Here is a 13,658-nt window from a genome sequence, read left to right as displayed (position 1 = left end):
CAAAGTCTTCAGGGAGGAGAAAAGGGGGGCTGATTGAGGATATTATAGTAGTATCCCTGAATTAGCTAAAGGGCGATTGATGTGGCAGGTCATGAAACCTGATCTTTCCCATTCACTGAAGTGAACTAGAAATATTAAATGAGCCATGTCTAAAGGGTACAGCCAGTTCAAAAGAGGAAGTGTGACATTAATGGGCAGCTTGTGTTTCTGCCCCTTAAGGGAATGGTTGTTTGAACCTCAGATAAAATACATACAGCACATTAGTTAAAAGGAAGTGAGAGTTCTTTTCAGACTGGTTAGCTTTTCCTCTAGCCTGGGGGAAGGGGTGTAGCTGCAGCTTAAGCTTTCCTGTATGGATGGTTAGTTTCAGCTTTTAAGAAAATACAGCAATTTATTTAAGAAGACTTAAAAAGGGATTGCATTTTGATGTTTTACTATGTTCTTCAGGGATATATTGTCTTCAGCCAGTCTTGACTATTCCTAATTAAAAACAAACAACAAAAGAGTTGGTATGCTAGAAAGAAGGTAGTATTACACAATGCATTTTTCTTAGTCACTTTCACAAGTTCAGACAATAGGCTTGGTTTAATTAAGAGGAAAAAATATGACCTTAGGGTATTCTGTATTAAAGTTTGGATTTTAAACCTACAAGCATATAGTAAAGTAATTCTGGAGCATCTTCAATTTAAAACTGCTCCCTCTCAGCTAGATATTGAAGTGTGCTTCTGTGCTGGAAAAAAAAGTTGTTGTGGTGTTCATTTCTAAATAAAAAGATACTTTGTAAGCTGCCCGATCTACAGATTCAGCCTAGAATCTGAAAGCCAAGCTGGTTCTTTCTCTGTCAACATCATCAACTAAATTTTAACTCTGCAGTTAGAATGTAGTTAACACCCCCTGTTCTTTCTCATTCAGGAATGAAGTTCATTTCAGAGGTCAAAACTAGTTTTAGTCACTGAAATAAAGAGCTATGACTGAGAAGACACAGAGAACAAACAAGTTGAATTAGAAATTGCCGTTTTTACTTTCGTTTTTCACAATGGAAGAGCACTTTAGATGTTTTTCAGCCAAAAAAACCCTAAACACTCTTCTCTCACACTCACTGCAAATCTCCCATTCCCATCCTACTCACCCAATCATCTTGAAATATTACAAATTGAGGGGGAAACTCTTTACCCTCATACAGTATGATTCCTGGGTGAGTTGGCTGTAAATGGTTGTATTGTAATATCTGACAGCAGATAAACTTTGGAACAGTGTAGTAACATTTACCAAGTGATAATATAAAAACCTGCAATTTGGAACTGTCTTAACAAAATAATTAAATTATATTGGGGAGCCCAGTTTTAACACAGAATTAACTGAATTGCTTTCATGTGAATCTTTCCTGTTCTAGTACTGGATGCAGAGCAGATGTGATGGTTTATGTTATTAAGTGGGGACTTCACATCTTCATAATAAGTAGTGACAACATTTCACCTGTGGATTGGAAAACAGTTTTCTCACTAAAAGTAGAAAGGATGAAATGAACTGAGAATACTGCCTATTAGGAGTGTATGGAAACACAGGAGACAATTAAAATTCATGGATTATTCAGCCAATAGGTCAAGAAAATGAGAAACCTATTTCAAGATTAATATTATAAAGCTGGCACTGGATAAAAATTACATAAAAGTTGAAATGTTTCTTGATTTGAGGATGTTTTTCATCAGTAAATGTTGAGATATATCTTGCTTATTACACATCATTACAATATTTTGCCAATTACTGTAAATTGCTGGATGTAAAGGGGTTCTGCTTTTCCATGTACCCCTCTGGGTAAGCAAGACTCCTTGTTACAAAGACACAAACAATGGCAGAAAGGTCTTTTTTAATATTTTGATCAGTAAAATCATTCAGTGGCTGTTTTTGTAGACAATACTTTTGACTGCAATGATTAACTATCTGCTAATACTAGGCATTTTTTACTCTATTAGCATTACAGTTTTCAGATGCGTTTCACCTGGTCCAAACTAGTGGATGGATTTTCGACAAATTTTTAAATCTTTGCTTCCTGATTCTGTCTCTAGAAATGACACACGTTGTTCGGTGACCCTCTTGCAAGTTAAACTGCAATATGCCCTTTTTATAAGGGAGACCACTTAACCTTCCCAGGTGCTTCCGAAAGTGATGGGGATACTTCAATTCTGAGACTTCTCCCTGAATTGGAAATTAATTGATGTCCCAAGATTAATTTAGGGGCTGCTGGAGGTTCTATCTCTTGGATGACACAAAACTAAGGTCTCCCTGACCATCTGTGGCCATTAAAGATCACATGGTAAAATTCTCAAGATCAGAGGCATTGCACATGATGTCCTAAGTGCACCTTGGGTAGCAGCATCTTATCTAAAATTAGCCTTAGTTTTATTAGATAATGTACTTTTCACATGGCAATGCTGTACTAGGGTTGTGGGGAGTTAAATAGCTAATCCCAGAAGTAATTGAATTTTTGGGGTGGGAAGAAGTGTCTGTTTCAGTATTTCATTTTGAGTATTGAAGTGTTCAGAGCTTTGTTGGGAGGAGAAGGTACTTGCTTTGAGCCAGATACTCACCACTGGGTGAGGTATTGTGTGGAAGGCAGCAAGGCACCTTTCCTCTCTTTTTAGGTGACTTGTATAAAGCCAGATATAATTGTAGCTCCTTTGCTTAGGGAAACTCAGGATCCGCTCCTTCATTTTTTTTCCTGTGGGAGTGGATGATGGAGCTGGACCCGTGAAGCAAGTGAGCAGGGAGAGAGTGAATGTAAAGGAGGAGGAGGGTGTAGGATTCCTTGCAGCAGCTTCCCTGAGGTGGCATGGGTCTTTGCTGCCCCTCAGCATGAAGATATGCCTGATGTTACCAATGAGCCCCAAATCAGTGTGAGATAGTTACCAGGTACTGGCCAGCACTCCTCCTGCCCATCACACTAAGGTGTTAAACTCAGGTGGTTAGCAAGGTTGTTGGCAAGGAGCCAGAAGAACCAATGGTGATAGTGCTCAAATTTGAATTGCATCAGATACCTTGCCTGTTTTCTTTGTGTGGAAGAGTTATACAAGGAGTTGAGAGAGACAGAATGATTTAAACCCAGGCAGGACTACCATGCTTCCAAGGAATTCGGGGCATGAAAGTGGACTAAACCCGGAAGGGATCGTGAGTAAAGAAAGGGAAACATGTATTTAGTCATAATTAGGGTATTTTTCTTTATTTTTTTGTTTGGTTTGAACAGCTGTATGTGAATCCATGCCTCCTCTCCCCCATTCACCATCTCAGAGTTGTTCCCAGAGATTTTCTCTGTTTTAATTTGTTTTACTTGGTTGCTCTGTAACACCCAGCAATCAAGTATGCTTTATCAATTTTATCTTCTGTTTTGAATTAAAATCACTTTTGTAAGGAGATTATTTGATTCTTGTGTTCTGGAAGATAACAGGAGGTCTGTCTATGTGTGTCTTCCTGCAGAGACTGAGCTGTCAGCTACCAGAGATTGCAGCTTGTTTTTCTCTTTTCTTTTTTCAAGCTCTTTTGGAGCAAAAGAGCTTGAGGTATCCCTGGGGAAGGAATTCAAGTGTTCCCTCCTGTTTTTTCAGGTTTAAATCCCTTGATGGTGGCAGCTTTTGTTTATTTCTCAGAGCCAGTGTATCTGTGACTCTGTGTGTGGGGGCGGGAAGGGGTTGTAAACAGAGCCTAGAAGCAAGGTATTTAAAGTTTCTGTGTGTCCTCACCTTAGAATCATAGAGCTGGAAGAGACCTCAGGAAGTCATCAAGTCCAGCCCCCTGCCCAAGGCAGGACCAATCCCAACCTTCTGCACTCAGAGTGCCAGAGTGGGGATCAGCCCTGACAGATGGCATTGCTATAAATGGGCTCTATCAAATTTACAATCCAATTTACAATCCATCTATTTCAAGGTAATGAGATTTTTAAAAAATCATAATTTTCATGATTTCAGCTACTTAAGTCTGAAATGTCATGGTAGTATAATTATAGGAGTCCTGACCCAAAAATGAGTGTGGGGGAGAGAGGTTGCAGTACTTCTACCCCTACTTCTGTGCTGCTGCAGGTGGCAGCACTGCCTTCAAAGCGGAACAACTGAAGTATGGTGGCTGGTGGCCAAGAGCCCAGATCTGAAGGTAGCCCCACCATCACCACCAGCAAAGTATGGTATCGTCACCCTTTCTTCTGTACTGCTGATGGTGAGGCACTGTCTTCAGAGGTGGGTGCCTGGCCAACAGTCATTGCTCTGTGGCCACTGAGCTCTGAGGGTAGTGCAGAAGGGCAGCAATACTATGACCCTCTTCCCCTAAAATAACTTCGAGATCCACCTGCAACTCCCTTTTGGTTGAGGACCTCTAATTTGAGAAACAGTGGTCTCGCCATGAAACCTGTATAGTATGAGTAAAAAGCACACAGAAGACCAGATTCCATTGTGGGGAGACCACAATGGATGAACTTTTCATGACCCTAAATTTGGTAGGTCCCTAGTTTATAAAGTAGGACAAAAAGAATTATTTGAGTGGGTTTTGTAGAATTCCTGCTGGTAACTTGTATTCCAGTGTAGATATTTCCATGAAAAAATGCTGGGTCATTTGTTTGAAACATTATATTAAACAGGTCTATTCTTCACGTCTGCCTGTGAGCTTTCAGCAACCCAGAACCCCAGGTTAGATCATGCCTATGGCTGAGGATCTCTACAAGGAGTGGGAAGCTTTTTTCCTGTGTTCTTTAGTCAGGAGAAAGGAAGGTGTGGCCCACAAAACCCTGAAAATCTTTCAAGGTTCATGTAAAATGGGCTGGAGTTCCACTTCAGGCCAGGGAGTCAAGTACAGGTTGAACCTCTCTAGTCCGGAACTCTGTGGTCCTGTCAACATCTGTGATCCAGTATGATTTTAATTAGCCAGGTGTCCACTTGTCCTCGGTGTGGCCAAGTTTCCCGTGGTGCCATAAAATCTGTTTATAGCTGCCAGTCCTGGCTTTCAGTGTTCTGAACCGTTATTTAGGTCTAATTAACCCCTAAATGTCTCCTAAGAGCCCACTAAGCAGTGGAAATGTTGGTAATGCTGCTAGACAATGTTGACCTCCTGTGGTTCAGCAAGTTCTCTCGTTCGATGCCAGACTACCGAGGGTCAACCTGTAGTATGAATGAATTTAAGCATGCCCTTTAAGAATTGACTAATGTTCCTTTTGGCTTTTGAATAGTCAGCTGTCCTTTCTGTGAAATACTAGTGTTTGGGGGGGTTTATGTTGATCATGCACTTGACCCCATCAGTTACTGCAAGGTTTCTCCCCACATGAAAGTTTCTACCTTCCCCAAAATTTAGTTATTTATGTATGAATAGAGCTAGCAAACCCTTCCAGACAAGATAAAACCAGAAGAAGGCTATGGCCCAGAGAACTATGTACATAGTTTTTAATGACAGATAAGGTTTTTTTAGATTGACTCCACAGTGTAGTAACCTATTAACTATTTCTAAAATGTTTTAACTTCTGTCAATACAATTCCAGTGACATCACTGAACATTCTTAATTAAATTGTCCTCCAGAGAAGGTTGAGAATTGTAGTGATCTTTTTAGCCTCATTCAAATAGGTATCCATTGATATCTAGAGTTTCCTGGGTAGAGCCAGTCTCAACAATCTTCTGCATTTTCCCTGAAGATTATTATCCTAACATAAATATAGAGGCAGAAGCTGTCTTCTGCGGTGTTTGTATGAGACATATGAGCTGCTTGGTCTGATTCATAATGGACCCCTATTTAATATCCAGGCCAATGAACTACTCATAGGGATCAGGATATAGATCAGTGGTCCCCAACACGGTGCCCGCAGGCGCCATGGCGCCCACGGGAGCATTTATGTGCGCCCACCAAGTGCTCGGGGCTGCCCTGGCCCCGTGCGCGCGGCGCTTGAGGGAGGAGAAGCGCCGGCCCTGGGTGCATGGCACTTGGGGGGAAGCACCAGTCCCAGCGCTTGGAGGGGGCACTGGTCCCGGGCACGCGGCGCTTGGGGGGCCCCCTCTCCCGGGCACGTGGCTATGGGGGGGGCTCCGCCCCCAGGCGCTCAAGTGTCCCCGCCCTCTGGCGCCCGGCAGGCGAACGGCCACACCCCCTGGCATCGGGCAACCTCAAATGGTTGGGGACCACTGATATAGATACATTACAGTGGGAAATATCCTCTACCCTCAAGACTAGAGATGACATTTTGACAGAAGCACTTGGCAAGGAGAGATGTTGTTATGAAAGTAGAGCCAAATACAATGTTTCCTTGTTCAGGGGAGGAGAAGAATAACAGCACTATTTGAAAACAAGACTTTCAACCTATATATCCTATACTTTAAGACGGTACTGTCTGTCTTATTTAGACTGCAAGCTCAGCGGGTAACTATAATGTACTCCTTTGTATAGCATTGAAATGCCCATCATTCACAGTTCCAGGTATAAGTTTCTTCCTGCCTCTGAGGCCTTTGGTGCACATAATGTAAGGTCACCATTGCCCTTTCAAATCTAATCTGTTGGTGATATACTGAATAATTGACACCTACTCTGCTCACTTACATCTTTAAACTTCTATTTTTTTCTCTATATGTTATTTGGATTGAGCCTGTCACCTCTGTTAACAATACCAATTGTAGTTTTTAGTTTTTCTGAAGAACACCAGTTACAATGTAGTCATCTTGTGAAACACTGAGCTGACCCTTAATACAGTACATCCTAGGAATTGGTGTGCATGGTACATTTGTATTCCAAGCTTGGTACGTTGTGTTATCTTTGTATACATTTTCTACATCCATTTATTTACAATTCTGACTTGATATGCATACAAAGGAAACTGAGTGTATCTTTCAAAATGTTTTCCTTCTTCATTATTGTTTGTTTAGTGGAAAGCAATTCAAGGACTCCAGCAAATGTACATATTGGCTCAGCAACCCTATTGTTGCTATGTTCTGGTGTATGTGGTTTTTGCTGTATATGTTTTATTGCTCTTTACATATTATTCATTGTTTGGTACAGGCACACCTATACAGACCTGTTTGATTACTAGATTTTTTTACCTTAACTTAAGTTGATTGTTTCAGCATTTATCTAATGCAAAAGTCCTAGCAATGTGGTTCTGCAGAAGATAATGTAGAAATATATTCCTCTTCCCTCAGTACACTGTACTACGTGACTCGGTTATTGCCTTCCAATAAAATAAATACTAAGAAGCATGGATGTGTGTAATCAGTTTATAATGGTGAAATTTGTAAATCCACTGATCTGTATTACTGCTGCTTTTGACTCCAGTTCAGATTAGGTCTTGGTAAAGAAAATATTCAAACATAAATTTTCCAGTGGTGTAATATTAAATGGGGAAAGATCACAATAAAACGAGTGCATCTGCCATATTTATCTGAAATGGGTATTCTCATTCCATGACATCAGCAGGACCAGCATAATTATGGAGATTATGGCCTTAAAGCACAAATGGAAGGGACTGTATTATACCAGAGCAGCTCTTACATACCCAGTTTAGCAGACTGGGAGTGGTCTGGCCAGTTCTTTGGGTAATAGGTTGAGGGCTTTTGTGTAATAATGATTCATGTATGAGAGGAAAGGAGATGGGGAACACAAGTTAAGATGATTGCCAGGATTTGAGTCTTTGTCATTGAGGAAGTGAAATTCTCTTTGGTAAATAGGAAGGGGAGAGAGGAAATTCGTCATTGGGGTGTTTGGGGCTCAGCTGTTTCAATACAAACGGCAAAAATTATTTGAATCTGCAATCAGCAGAATAACACAACATGCAAATGAAATTCAAAGTAGGCTTTTTGAAACTGCAAAATACCAAAGAACTTTGAAACTCTAGGCAGAGGCTAGAAAGAAGTTCTTATAGTTCAGGATGGGGATTTGGAGATTTTATTCCTCCCTTTGCTTGTCCCCTGCTCTTTACACCTTGGTTTTTGTCAACGTTCTGTGCTGTTTATCTTCTTCTTTCCTCATCTGGACCTTGCAAGCAGCGTGGCAGCTTTTCTCTTTATGATATCAGTTCCCTACATTGCCTGAAAAATATGACAAACACCAATCTGAGGAGCGTTAGCATATGTTAAGCAGAAAGGAGAGCCCGTTTATTCTTGGTGCTTGACTGTCCACTCTGGTGGTTTGCACTCTGGATGATTGAAGTGGCCCAAGGAGAGGGTTGACTGGCATTCCCATATTCCTGGCAGGACCGGGGAGACAGTGGCCTCAGCAGTGCTATCATTAAAGCTGATTAAATGCGTTTGCCTTGCTGTAGGACAGAATCAGTCTGCAACTCTCTATCCTCTCTGCTGTGGTGGTACCAGTCAGTCCTGCTCGCTCAGCATCCTCAGTGCTGTGCTGCTTTGAGTCCTTTTATTAGTTGATTTGATTTTTTTTTTTTCAGGAAAAAGTCACTATTTTGCTTTTATCAAGCTGTAGCAGTGACCCCTTTCGTTGTGTCTTGGTGTCCTTTGTTTTTAAATTATTTCCCTATTCCTGGTCTGACTGTCTGTTCCTTTCCCATCTGTCTTGATCCTTTGTCCTCTTAGCACCTCTCTGCGGATGAGTTACCTGTACTGAGACAGTTAAAACAAACACTGGTTTTATACCCCAAACTGCAGCTTCCTCCCCGTCCCTACAATAAAAACCTTACAGGACATGTTGTGCATTAGCAACTACCATACTGCCTTATTCTATATGTATCACACCATGCAGCTATCCCAGAGCTCCTCAAAAGGGGCTGGAAGTCCTGAAGGATGTTTCATCTTGTGTTATCCTGAACGCTACAATGGCCTAAGGAAAAAGGTGGACCAACCAAACCAGTGATACAACCATGAAGAAGAGGTCCTGGAGACACAGCAAACAGATTGTGCATTGAACCTGACAGAAAGGCAGCTAAGTGCCATTACAGGTGACTAGCAAGAGCAAAACACTTTAAGTGGAGTCTTAACCACTTTGTGTGTAGGCGCAAGTCACCTTTAGAGCCAACACTAGCCTGGACCATTTATAAACTAAAAACTGTGCAGTGTCCAGTCTCCCCTATTGCTTCCTCCTTCAATAAGGTTGCCAACTTTCTAATTGCACAAAACACTCTTCCCCTGATTTGCCCCTCACTCCACACGTACCCATTGCTTGCTCTCCTCCAGCCTCCCTTTCTCTGGGTGAGGCAGGAGGCTAGGATATAGGATGGGCTAAGGCCTCTGGTTGAGGGGAGTGGACTCTGGACAGAGTCCAGAAATGAGGGGTTCAGACTGTAGGAGGGGGCATGTGGTTGAAGTGCAGGGTGCAGGCTCCAGGAGGGGATTCTGACCTGGGGGACAGGGTTGGGGTGTGGGTGGAAGGTTCTGGCTCCAGCTGAGCACTGCTTGCCTCTTGGTCAGTATTACAACACTGCTAGGGCTGGCTCCATGTGGTTTGTGGAAGTGTCTGGTGTATCTGTCTCTGCGGCATGGGACAGCCAGGCAGCTCTGTGCAGTGCACCCTGCTTGTGCCTACGGGCACTGCCCCTGCAGCTCCCATTGGCTGTGGTACCCAGCCAACAAGTACTGTGGAGCATAGGTTCAGGACAGGGGCAGTGAATCTCTGATTGCACCTGTGCCTAGGTGATGCAGGGACACACCAGCTGCTTCCAGAAGCTGTGAGGATCTGGCAGCAGTGGCCAAACAGACTTTTAGTGGCCAGTCCAGCTGTGCTGACCACAGTTGCCAGGATTCGTTTTTGAGTAGGTGTTCTGGTCAAAAACCAAAAGCCTAGTAGCCCTACATCTCGGACATTAAGCTGTTGTGCTGACCTCTTCAAACCTCCCCTCCCAGTAGCTTAACCACATCCTTTCATAAAGTCCAAATGTATAACCTCTCTGGTTTACAACTTGCCTCTTTAGAAACGTGGTAGTTCAAGCACTGAACACACAGGCCTTTGTAAAAGTTTCCAACACAATTGCTCTTTACTCTAGATAGTACAAGAGAGATATAGATCCAGACAAAACAGTAGAACATCTATTTGCCTTTCCCTATTTGTTTCCTTATTACTTTTATGTGGTCTTTGGATTTTGGTCATAGTCCAAGTTGTCCAGGATCACTCCTCTTGCACATGGCTTCTCCTCCAAAGCACAAGAGTGTGAGTGTGAGTGTGTGTGTGTATGTCTCCTCCCCCTCCCCCATACAGCAAGATTTCCGTCCCCACCCTGTCCCTGTTAGTCCTACAATCAAAAATGACTCCTCTGCTACAAAAGTAAGCTCCCTTTGTTCTTGCCTGACCAAGCCTCCTGTGCCTTTTAGCCACTGTTGTCACCTCCCCCACCTTTTTGTTCTCCTGTTAAGTATTTTTCCACTTCGCTTTTCACTTCTTGCATATAAACATGGTTAAACTAGTTTTCCAGATGACACCCTCCTTAACCTTCATGCTGCCCAAATAATGGATATGCTAATGTCTTCGTTTGTTCTGTATCTTCTTCCAGATAACGTGGGTGATAAGTGCTGAGGGACATTGCTAGCTTATGACTCACCACACACTGAGGCAATTAATGACAGCAATTTCATAACATTAGAATTAAAGAATTGCATGTAGATAGATTCCCTGAATTGTCATATTTGATACTTCCTTTACTCGATAGTGGGTCTCTCACTAGGGCCAACAGGAAGTTTATACAGAAAATGAGAGGCAAATACTGCTTTTAGTAACTAAACTTTTTTATTTAATATTTGTTCAATACCTTACTGTCACACTTGGTAAGAAATTATGCTCCTCTTAAGGCCACCCTATTTCTGATCATTGTTTTTCAGCCTTCCCCATCTTCCTTTATCTGTGTCTCTTCCTGTGCTCTGTCTTTTATGTATCTGTAAACTATCCTTCCCTCTATGTTTCCTTCCAGCAACAGCCCCAATTCTGAGTCTGAGGACTTGTGATACAGCTATAAATTCATTCTATTGATAGACCCTTGCAAACTTGAGAATTAAGCTTGCAAACATTACTGTGCCCTGCTCTTAATAGGGCTTGATGTGGGTAGGCAGACCACAACTTCCGATTAAGCCCCATCATAGGCAAGGGTGTTCTTGTGGGTGCATCATTTTGCCCACTTCTAATGAACTGCAGGACTTGGGCCGAAGTTGATTATACTACCTGAGGTAGTATGTGACTGCAGAAATAGGCCCCTGAGCACAAGAAGGAATCCAAATCAATACAAATAACTGCAGTAGCATTGAAGCCAATCATTGTAGCTTGTGAAACTAGAAATAAAAATAAGAAATGGCCAGTCACATTCAAAATCATAACAGTGGTGTATTAAGGCCAATTCATATAAAATCCACATTACATATCAGTGCTCCAGTTTCTAGAAACAGGAAAAGAATTAGCATCTTCCAGTGCAAGAGAGAAATGTGTGACTATTAAATTTTCCCCACCCTGAATCTAGCTGGAGAGAGTTCTATGTAATTCAGAATTATATTTCAGAATCCTTTAGTTTAAACTAGCAAAACTTTATTCTTGGGTACAAAAGGTAATATCCTGTAAATGACTTGGAATTTGGGGTTTTGTTCCCAGTGTTATAATGAATAGAATCTTTGGACTTTAAACACATGTGGGTGCTTTAATTGCTAATCTTCTCACAGAAGATAATGAAACAATCAGATGGAATGTAGGGTGCTGATGATCCTCTTTGAAAAGAAACTACCCGTGTTCCCCTGAAGAATCAAGGAAGTGTCTGTTTGTTTTCAAATTGCATATCCTACTTACTAAATACATATTATCTTTTATTAGTCAAAACACATCCTTCATAAAGAGTATTTTCAAAAACCCATCATCTTGCATTTCTACACCCAGCTTATGCAGTGACTTACCCTCACTTTTACATGCTGTTCCACTCACAAATTTGTGACCAAGATCTAATTTGTGGGTAGTTTCTTAAGCCTTTTGCAAAAGCCTGCTTTTGTGCCTACTAACTAACATGCCAGACTTGGGGCACCAGCAATTTGTTGTCTTTTAATCTGTGTTTATGGCTAAGTAATTAATAATAAAACTTACTTGCAAACATGAATCACCATAGAATACTGGAGGTACTGTGGCTGCTGGAGCATGAGACTGAGTCACAGCTCTTGGGTTTTATTTCTAGCTCTGCTAACGACTCCTTATGTGACTGTTTCCTTCATCCTTCTGTACTTTTATTTGCCTGAATGTAAAAAGAGTCAATAATACTTAATCTCCCTCCCCCAAAGAATGGCTGTGAGAGTAAGTAACTTCTCAGTAGAGCTGCCAGGTGTTCTTTTTGACTGGTCATTCCGGTTGAAAACCAGATCTTGGTGGCTCTGGTGAGCACCACCACCTGGGCAGTTAAAATCCCATTCAGCAGCACAGCAGGGCTAAGGCAGGCTCTCTGTCTGTGGTGGCTCTGTGCACCTACCAGAAGCAGTAGCATGTCCCCACTCCAGCTCCTATGAAAAAGGGCAGCCAGGGGGTTTCCCCTGCCCTAAGAGCTGGCTCTCACAGCTCCCATTTGTTGGGGACCATGGCCGCTGGACCTGTGTGGGGGTGGTGCCTGTGGATAGGGCAGCACCCAGAGACACCTGGCAAGGCCTCCACATAGGAGGCAGAGGGGAGACCGGCTGCTGCTTCCAGGAGCTATTTGAGGTGAGCTTTACCCAGAGCCTGCATGCCTGAGCTCCCACATGCCCCAACCCATACCCCAGCTCTGATTCCCCTTCTGTCCTCCAGATCTTCTGCTCCCAGCCCTGAGCACCTTTCTGCTCATCAAACCACTGACCCCAGCCTTACCCCAGAACCTGCACCCTCATCTGAAGCCTGTACCCCGTGCCCCAACCCAGCCCTGATTCCCTTTCTAGCCTCAAAACCCTTCAGTCCCAGCCCAGAGAACCTTCCTGCACCCCAAACCATTCATCCCCAGCCCCACCCCAGAATCTGTAGCCCAAGTCAGTCTTCACCCCCTCATGCCTAGTGCCCCCCACCCCGTAACCTGTACTCTCAAGCCCAGATCTGATACCCCTCACCAACACTCCAATCCCCTGCCTAAGCCTGGAGCCACCTCTCATACTCCAAACCCCTAACCCCGTGCCCCTTCCTGCACCTCAAAATCTCATTCCTGGCCAAACCCCCTACTTGATCTCTCACTTCCACTCAAATTCTTCTGCAGCCTTAACTCATTTCTGGCCCCACCCTGGAGCTCTCACTCTTTCCCACACCCCAGCCTCCCGAACCAGACCAGTGAAAAAGAGCGAGTGAGGGAGGGTGGGGAGAGCGAGAGACAGGAGGAGATGGAGTGAGGCTGGGGGTGGGACAGGGATGTTCTGTTTTGTGGGAGTAGAAAGTTAGCAACCCTATTTTTCCACAGCAATAGAAAGCTCTTGTGCAGTGGCCATAGTATGGGAGGATTACTGTCTACCAGCACTATCTGGTAGATAGACCAGCATATCTCACCAGCACTTGGCTAGGCTTTGCTTTACAAGGGGAGGTGGAGCTGGGTATGGGGTAGGGGATGTGCAGGGTGGGTGTATACTCTGAAAGAATTTCAGGATTTTTGATATATATATTGTCCAAAGCTTCCCATTGATGTAGTCCTTTATCTCATTTGCTACAGCTTACTTAGCTGAGATAAACTAGTTATCCATCTAGGCAGGTTACTGTTTCATGCCATGAAGGAATTACTGTAAAC

The 13,658-nt window shown here is 43.0% G+C and overlaps 1 protein-coding gene across 6 annotated transcripts in view; it reads left to right on the top strand.

The window, feature by feature from the left end:
- The window catches only part of LYN (LYN proto-oncogene, Src family tyrosine kinase), an 89,619-nt gene that overhangs the window by 868 nt on the left and 75,093 nt on the right, over nucleotides 1–13,658 (top strand). The window contains exon 1 of one of the 6 annotated variants that reach the window (XM_075920680.2): nucleotides 9,323–12,619. The exons of 4 other annotated variants lie outside the window; for them this stretch is intronic. The gene's annotated coding sequence lies outside the window, so the exon portion shown is untranslated. Of the gene's footprint in view, nucleotides 1–9,322; nucleotides 12,620–13,658 lie in introns of those variants that run through there. One more of the 6 variants, XM_075920677.2, reaches the window with a different exon arrangement.

The sequence above is a fragment of the Pelodiscus sinensis genome, chromosome 2 (genome assembly GCF_052426305.1).
Source record: "Pelodiscus sinensis isolate ZL-2025 chromosome 2, ASM5242630v1, whole genome shotgun sequence".
NCBI lineage: Eukaryota > Metazoa > Chordata > Testudines > Trionychidae > Pelodiscus > Pelodiscus sinensis.
Note: the sequence above shows the minus strand (reverse complement) of the source record. Positions and strands in the feature narration are given on the sequence as shown.